This window comes from Elephantulus edwardii, unplaced genomic scaffold, assembly GCF_000299155.1.
Source record: "Elephantulus edwardii isolate Elephantulus edwardi_28Jun2011 unplaced genomic scaffold, EleEdw1.0 scaffold00059, whole genome shotgun sequence".
Taxonomy (NCBI): Eukaryota; Metazoa; Chordata; class Mammalia; order Macroscelidea; family Macroscelididae; genus Elephantulus; species Elephantulus edwardii.
Window position 1 is genome coordinate 4,582,314 of NW_006399809.1, and position 8,416 is coordinate 4,590,729.

Here is an 8,416-nt window from a genome sequence, read left to right on the forward strand (position 1 = left end):
TTAAAAAAGAAGTGAGACAGAGAGTCAGAAAGCTACAGGATACAGATATCTGGGCTTGAACTGGAGATAAGGTATAGATGGATTTAAGAGATACTAAAGAATACAACTGACCAGGCACATCTTAGTCTTTAAGCTGACATCACTGTTGGTTTTTTTTCTTTCAGGGCTTTGGAGAGGTCTCTGAATAAAATGTCTCAAGCAACAGGCACAAATGTGTCTGGGATGATAAGAATGGTGAAAGACAGGACAGGGTTCTGATCTGTTGTTCTTAGGGTAGTTACGAATCATACTCAACTCCACCACACTTAACAACATAAGGAAGAATAAGAGAAACCAAATTTAGTGACAGATTAGATGAGGGTAAGAAAAGGATTGACGAAATGGGGAATTCAAGCCAAATTACCCTGCTTTCTGGCTTGAACAGAAGTGAGGAAAAGAACAAAAAGCAACATTTTTATAGGGTGAGGGGAGTTCCATGGTATAGGTAACCATGGAAATAAATTCTGATCTTTTAAAAGAAGAATCTAAGTATAGCTTAAGTATATGTGATTTTTACACCCTAGCCCTGTGCTATGACTAAATGTTTTTAACAATGTTGAACATGGTAGATTCTGAAACCTGGAAGAACAAGAGACTGATAAACTACTATTCTGCTATTTCAGCATGTGTTTTTAAAGCCCTAAATGCTCTATTAACACATTTAAATAATAATATAGAATTTAGGAAAGGCTGCTGCAGTTTGCACTTGACTGGTAATCTTAAAGCTGGCAGTTCAAATCCACCACACCAAACCTTGGAAGAAAGCCTTGGCTGTTTACAGCCAAGGTAATCCTATGGAGAAGATGAGAAGTTCTACTCTGTAACACATGGGTCATCAAGAGTTGAAACTGACAAGGTGGCAAAAAACAATCGCTTAGAAAAATATTACTGATGAATATGTTTTGCTTCCATTTCTCCATGGTAACTCTAGAAAGATATATAACAGATGGCCATCTTAAAAATTTTGAACCATACAAATATATCATCTGTTTGAAAATCAAATACATAAAATGCTTTATTTACTTAATTTAATAACTTTGGAAAGGGATGATTTCAAAGTCTTGGGGCTTTGTAGGTCTAATTTTTAAAAAGTATAATATTCTTTATTGCTAGTTAAAAGCTACACTGTGTGTTGGTGATTGCCTTTGAGTTGAGTATGACTCATAGTAACCCTCTGAACAAAAGGCCTGAAGCCTTTCTATAACTACTGACATTTATTAAAGTCCAGAGTTTCCAGAAGCATGTTGTTGAGCAAGTGGATGCCACTTCTATGAGCCATAAATTAAAAGCAAATATACTCTCATTGTCTATTACTGATATGATATCAAGAACTCATGTCTATGAAATGAAACAAAACCAAATCTGTTACCATCAAGTTGATTCATTTAGACCCTACAGGACAGAGAAGGGAGTTCTGGTAGCTTAGTGGTATGGAACTGTGCTGCTAATCCAATGGTACACAGTTCAAATCCACCAGCCATTGTGGGCGAGAAAGGTAGGCAATCTCCTCCCATGAAATTTTGTGCCTATGAAAATCTTTTTGGGGGTGTGGGTGTCAGTTTCAACACCACATTATTCAACAACAATAACAACACAGAGTAGAACTGCCCCATAATGTTTCCAAGGCTCCAATCTTCATGAGGGGGCTGTGGTTAAACAGTCTACAGAGAGGTGTGCTGCTAGCCCAAAGGATACTCAGAGGGAGAAACTGGGTAATCTCCTCGTGGTAGGAACTATAATCTCAGAAACCCCGTAGAGGGTCACTCACTAGGTTTTGGGGCCAACTTGTTGGCAATAAGTTTTGAGTCTTCACAGAAGCTGGTTCCAAGATTTGTGTACTGTTAAGTCACTGATGGCTTGAACAATCAACATTTCAATTAGCACTTGGGTGCTTAACCACTGTACTGCCAAGGCCCTTTGTCTATGGATTACTATACCTGAATGATCTAGTTTAAAAATTAATAATAGAGTTCTTGATTAACTAAATAACACCTATGAAATCACAGAAGAAGATACACTGACAAAAAACCTTGCCAGTCAGTAATTGTTTGTTGTCCTTATGTACTGTTGAGTCAGAACCGACTCATAGCTGACTCTCCAGTGTATTTTAATCACATGAGAGGAGATTACTCATTTTTTCCTGCACATTGGCTGGTAGATGTGAACCACGTGTCTTGAGCTGGAGTTCAACTCCTTACTACAAGCCACTAGTATTCCAAGTAATTGTTTTGTTGTTGTGTGCTGTCAAGATGGAACTGACTCATAGTTGACCCTCCAGCAGGTTTTAGGGGCAGTAAATCGCACAGAAAGAAAATGCCATCCTTTTCCTGTGGGGCAGGTGATGGACTCAAACCTCGTGCCTTTGGGATTGCAATACAGTGTCTTAAGGCCACCAGAGCTCCCTAATAAGTAATCATTAGCAAATGAAAATTTTTTTAAAATTTTTATTTTATTTTATTATTTTGTGTGTGTACTGTCAAACTGGATTTGACTGATACAGGAGATTGTCCCTCCTTCTCCAGCAGAGCATCTGGTGGATTTGAAACATGTACCTCTCTGGGAGTGTAGTGCAGCTTCTTGCCACTAGCAAATTAAATATTTTAAAAGAATCTAAGTATATTTGGTTTGTTTACATGAAGGCATCTATTAAATTTAACTTTTTAATGCATGCTTTAAGGATGTTAAATTAGCGTTCTCCTTGTACAGTGGCCACTCTGCTATTTTTGATGTGCTTATAAACTGACTTCCTGTCTCTTTTTCCCTTTGTACACTAACCTAAGTCAATGTATGCTTTTGGAGTCAGGCTCGGTGAGAGTCAGGCATTGGGAAAAGCAGAATCAGGAAAGGAAATTACAAAGATTAACAGATTTCTGACTTCAGGATCTTAAAATCAAGCAAAGCAAAGCAATGGTAATTAAGCTGGGATGTACATTAAATTGCAATACAAACTTCTGCCTTCTGTACTGTGTTGTTTTGTGGACTTCATAACAGAATCTGACTATATAATATTCCATTCCACAAGTGCAGAATCTGAGACTACTAGTTGCTCATCAAAAGGATGATTAATCAATTCCAGGAATTGCCTAGGCGCAAAGGCCTGATGATGTACTGCTAAACAAACAAATAAAACTTTAAGGAATGCTTTTAAATAACATATAAAGGTAAAGGGTAAAATTGTGTTACAACGTAATTAGTAGTAACAGTGAAAGTGGGGAGGGAGCAAGAGGTTCCCTAAGATAAACCAAGAAAACACAAACTCAAGTTGTACTAAAGGACAAAGACAAAAAAAACCCTTAAGATACACAAAAACAAATGACAAAAATGAGCTTCTAAGTAAATTTTTATCAGTTATTACAGTGAATGTAAATAGACTAAATACCCCAATTAAAAGGCAAAGAGTGGCAGAGTGGATTAAAAAAGTGAGCCAACTTGATGCTATTTACACCTTACAGACAAGTACACAAAAAGATTGAAAGTGATAGGATGAGAAAATACTTTTTTGCAAATAACAAGAAAGAATAGCAATAATATTGGACAAAGCAGACTTTAAAACTCAATCTGTCAGAAGAAATAAAGGTAGGCATTATATAGTGAGTGCCAATTAATCAAGAAGACTTAATCACTAAATTATATATGCAGCCAACACTGAGGTACACAAATATACAAAACAAAAACTGATGGAAACTAAGGGAGAACAGAACAAAACACTGGAGGACTTCGACAGACATTTTTTAATACTAGACAAAACATCAAGAAAGAAGATCAACAGAGGAACAGAACACCTGAATGATATGTAAACCCAACAGACTCAACAGACAGTTATTATGGAACACTCTACCCAACAGCACAGTATATACTCTGCTCTAGCTCATAGGGAACATTATCCAGGAAAATCCATCTGTTAGGTCACAAAACAAGTTTTGGTGAATTTTTAAAAACTCACATGATACCAAGTATTTTCTCTGGTCACAACAGAAAAAAATACTGGAAAATATGGAAATTAAACAAAGTATTAAAGTACAAATCAGTCAAATAAAATATATAAAAACTTAGGGGACACAATGAAGGTAGTACAAATAGTACTAGAATTATGAATGAGTTCTGTTAGTAAATTATATCTATTTAAACTTAAATCAGAAGTTAGATACTATTCATATCTGTCAGTGAAATATTTGTCTCAGGATATCGTGCATCTTTCTATGCATGAAATGATTTAAGGAAATAAATACATGAATACTGTAACAGTAGTAAAAATATTTGATGCATGTTGGGGAAGAGGAGTGCGCCAGTCAAGTGCAGTCAACTGGCCCAGGGCAGAGCAGTGCAATGTAAGAAAGGTTCTGCAAGGCTAAAGACTGAAAGCAGGGCCTGAAAAGCAGCCATAGGAGAGCAAAAGACAAAATAAACAAGACCTCATAAAAATGAAAAACTTTCTAAATGTATGGGACATCATAAAAATGAAAAAATTTCATCAAAACTATATGAAGAAACCTGGAAAAGGTAAGACAATGAAGGGAGAATACCTTCGGAAACTACATATTTAATAATAATACCAAATACAGAACTTTGACATTTAACATCAGAAAGCCAAATAAGTCAATTACAAGATGGAGAAAGGTCTTGAAAAGACATTTCATTAATGAGGATATTCAAATGGCAACCAGACAAATTAAAAGAGATACAACTTCAGCCTGAGATGCAAATAAAAACCGCAATGAGATACCATTTCAAAATAACAAAGAGAAATGTTGCCTAGAATATGTATTCAATCTGTATGCTGAGCAAGTAACTCAAGAAGAATATAAAGAATGTGATAAAGACTAGAGGAAGACTCATTAACAACATGGTTAACAACAAGACAAACCTTGCTTGCAGAAAATGAAGAAAACCTAAAGCACTTACTAAACATCAAAGACTACATACAGCCTTCAATATGGGATACACTTCAACATTAAGAAAACAAAAATCTTCACCAGTGGATCAATAGACAACATCACAATAGATGGAGAAAAGTTTGAACTTGTCAATTATTTCATATTACATGGATCCACAAGCAACACCATGATAGCAACAGATAAGAAATCAAAAGATGTGCTGCCATTGGGGAAATCTGCTGTAAAGGGCCTCTTAAAAGTTCTAAAGAGCAACAAATGTTAGTTTAAAGACTAAGGTGCACTTGATTCAGGTCATCATATTTTCATTTGCTTCCTATGCATAGCTGGAATCAGAAAATAAAAAGGGCCGGACTCGCTCAGCATTTCTTAAGCCGAAGGAGTTGAAAAACAAATTCAAGCCACAGGTGGCAATACTTAAAGATAGTTTGGGTAGAAGGTTGAATGATCCAGGAAGTTATCAAAAGAAGATGGAAGGAGTACACAGAGTCACTGTATCAGAAGGAATTGGCTTACACAGAGGAATTTCATGAAATAACATATGAGCAAGAGCCTATGGTGATGAAGGAGGAAGTTCAAGTTGCTATGAAGGAACTGGCAAAAAACAAGGCTCCAGAAGTTGACAGCATACCAACTGATTTATTTCAACAAACACGCTGCCCTGGATGTGCTCACTAAGTTGTGCCAGGAAATCTGGAGGACAGCCAGCTGGCCAACTGACTGGAAGAGATTGATAATTTGTTCCCATTCCAAAGAAAGGTGACCCAACAGAATGAGGAAATTGTAGAACAATACCATTGATATCACATGCAAGCAAGATTCTGCTGAAAATTATCCAAAAACATTTGGAACAATATGTCAACAGAGAACTGCCAGATGTGCAGGCTGGATTTAGAAGAGGTCGTGGTACTAGGGATATTATAGCTAATGTCAGATGGATCTTAGCAGAAAGCAAAGAATACCAGAAGAATGTCTATCTGTGCTTCATTGCCTATGCAAAGGCTTTTGACTGTGTGGATCACAACAAGCTATGGCTGACTCTGAGAAGAATGAGAATCCCAGAACATTTGATTGTGCTAATGCAAAACCTATACTTGGACCAAGAGGCAGTCGTCAGAACAGAGCAGGGAGACACTGGATGGTTCAAAATCAAGAAAGGGGTCCTTCAGGGATGTATTTTGTCTCCATACCTTTTCAATCTGTATGCAGAACAGATGATCTGAGATGCTGGGCTGTACGAGGAGGAATGTGGCATCAGGATTGGTTGAAGAACCAACAATAACCTGTGCTATGCAGATGATACAACATTGCTCGCTGAAACTGAGGACCTGAAGCACTTGCTGCAGAAGGTCAAGGACTGCAGTCTTCAATATGGATTGAAGCTCAACATGAAGAAAACAGATTCTCACCACTGGGCCAGTTGGCAGCATCAGTATGGATGGTGAAGAGATTGAAATAGTTAACAGTTTTCGTTTACTTGGTTCCACAGTCAACACTCTTGGTAACAGCAGTCAGGAAATCAGGAAACAAATTGCATTTGGTAAGTCAGCTGTGAGGGACCTCTCAAGAGTACTGAAGAGCACAGACGTCAGACTGGAGACTAAGGTGCACCTGACCCAGGCTATAATCTTTGCAATTATGTGCTATCATCGGAGAGTTGGACAATGAATAGGATGATAGAAAGGGAATGATGCCTTTGAGTTGTGGTGCTGGAGAAGAGTGTTGAATTAACATGGACTGCTAGGAGAACAAACAGGTTCATCCTGGAGAGGGTGAAGCCAGAATGTTCCCTGGAGTCAAGGATTCTGAAGCATCACCTGACACACTTTAGGCATGTTGCAAGGAGGGACTGGTCCTTGGAGAGGGACATCATATTTGGAAGAGTGGAGGGACGGCACAGGAGAGGAAGACCCTCGATGAGATGTATCGATTCTGTTAGTGGAGTGGTGGGAATGAATGTGTTTGAGACAGCGAGGCTGGCACAGGATAGAACCGCGTTTAGGGCTCTTGTACATAAGGTTGCTATGAGTCACAAATGACTTGATGGCATGTAACAACAACAACCACCTATGCATAGCAAAGTTGGACAATGATTAAAGAAGATGGAAGATAGAAGAAGAACTGATGCCTATTTAGTGGTGTTGGTGAAGAGTACTGAATATCCCATAGATTTCCAGAACTAATAAATCTATCTTGGAGAAGTGGAACCAAGTACTTTTTATAGGCAACAATTCATGTAAAAGTTGACTCTTAAATGACCCTCAGGTTTTCAGAGCCTATAATTTAACCATACTTAAGGTATAGATTGAAGCTCAACATCAAGAAAGCAAAGATTCTCACCAATAGGCCGATTGGCAGCATAAAGAGACTGAGATTGTTAACAGCTTCAGTTTGCTTGGTGACATAATCAACATTCTTGGTACTAGTTACTTCCTGGCTAGGAAATTAAAAGTCAAATTGCATTGGGAAAGTCTGCTTGAGACCTCTTCAGAGTAATGAAGAGTAATTATGTCAGTCTGGAGAGTAATTTGCAATTACGTCTTTGCAATTACGTGTCATGCATCAGAAAGCTGAACAATGACTATAAATGGTAGAAAAAGAATTGATGCCTTTGAGTTGTGGTGCTGGAGAAGAATACTGAATATACCATGGACCACTAGATATACCATGGTTCATCCTAGAGAGGGTGAAACCAGGCTTCTCCTTGGAGGCAAGGATTCTGAAGCATTGTTTGACATACTTTTGACATGTTACAAGCAGGAACCAATCCTTGGAGAGGGACATCATGCTTGGAAGGTTGGCGAGATAGCACAAAAGAGCAAGACCCTCAAGGAGATGGACTGAGTCAATGACTGGGTAATGGGGGTAGGGTGTGTCAGAGACGATAAAGTTGGCTCAGGACAGAGCTGGGTTCCGAGCTGTTGTACACAGGGTCATTATGAGTCGCAAGTGACTTGATGGTGAACAACAACAACAATGTAATTTACCCATTCTCTCCTGTAGTTGCTGGTGGATTCGAACCTTTGGCTTAATAGCAAAACTTCTTATAGGACTAGATCAGCAGAATCCCTGAAAGGTAAGAATGGTGAAACTTCATCTTAAATATGTAAGTCATGTTGTCAGGAGGCACCAGTGTCGGAACAAGAAACATGCAGGGAAAAGTAGAAGACCAATGAAAAAGAGGAATGCCCTCAATGAGAGACTGAAACAGCGAAGGCAACAAAGTGCTTTAACAGGGTGGAGACGGGATTGTACAGGACAGTGGTGTCATGGGTTTATTGTGGCTTTTCTAGCGATGGGATTTGACTTTTGCACTATAGCACAGCTCTTGTGGAAAACAGTGTGGGTGTTTCTCAAAAAATTAAAAGGTAAAAATGGCTGTACAACTTGAAGAATGTAATGTAACTGATTAGTACATGTAGTAACTATTGAATTGGTGTATACTATGCTGTATAGTCAAGAATTCAAGATACTAAAGAGTTGAA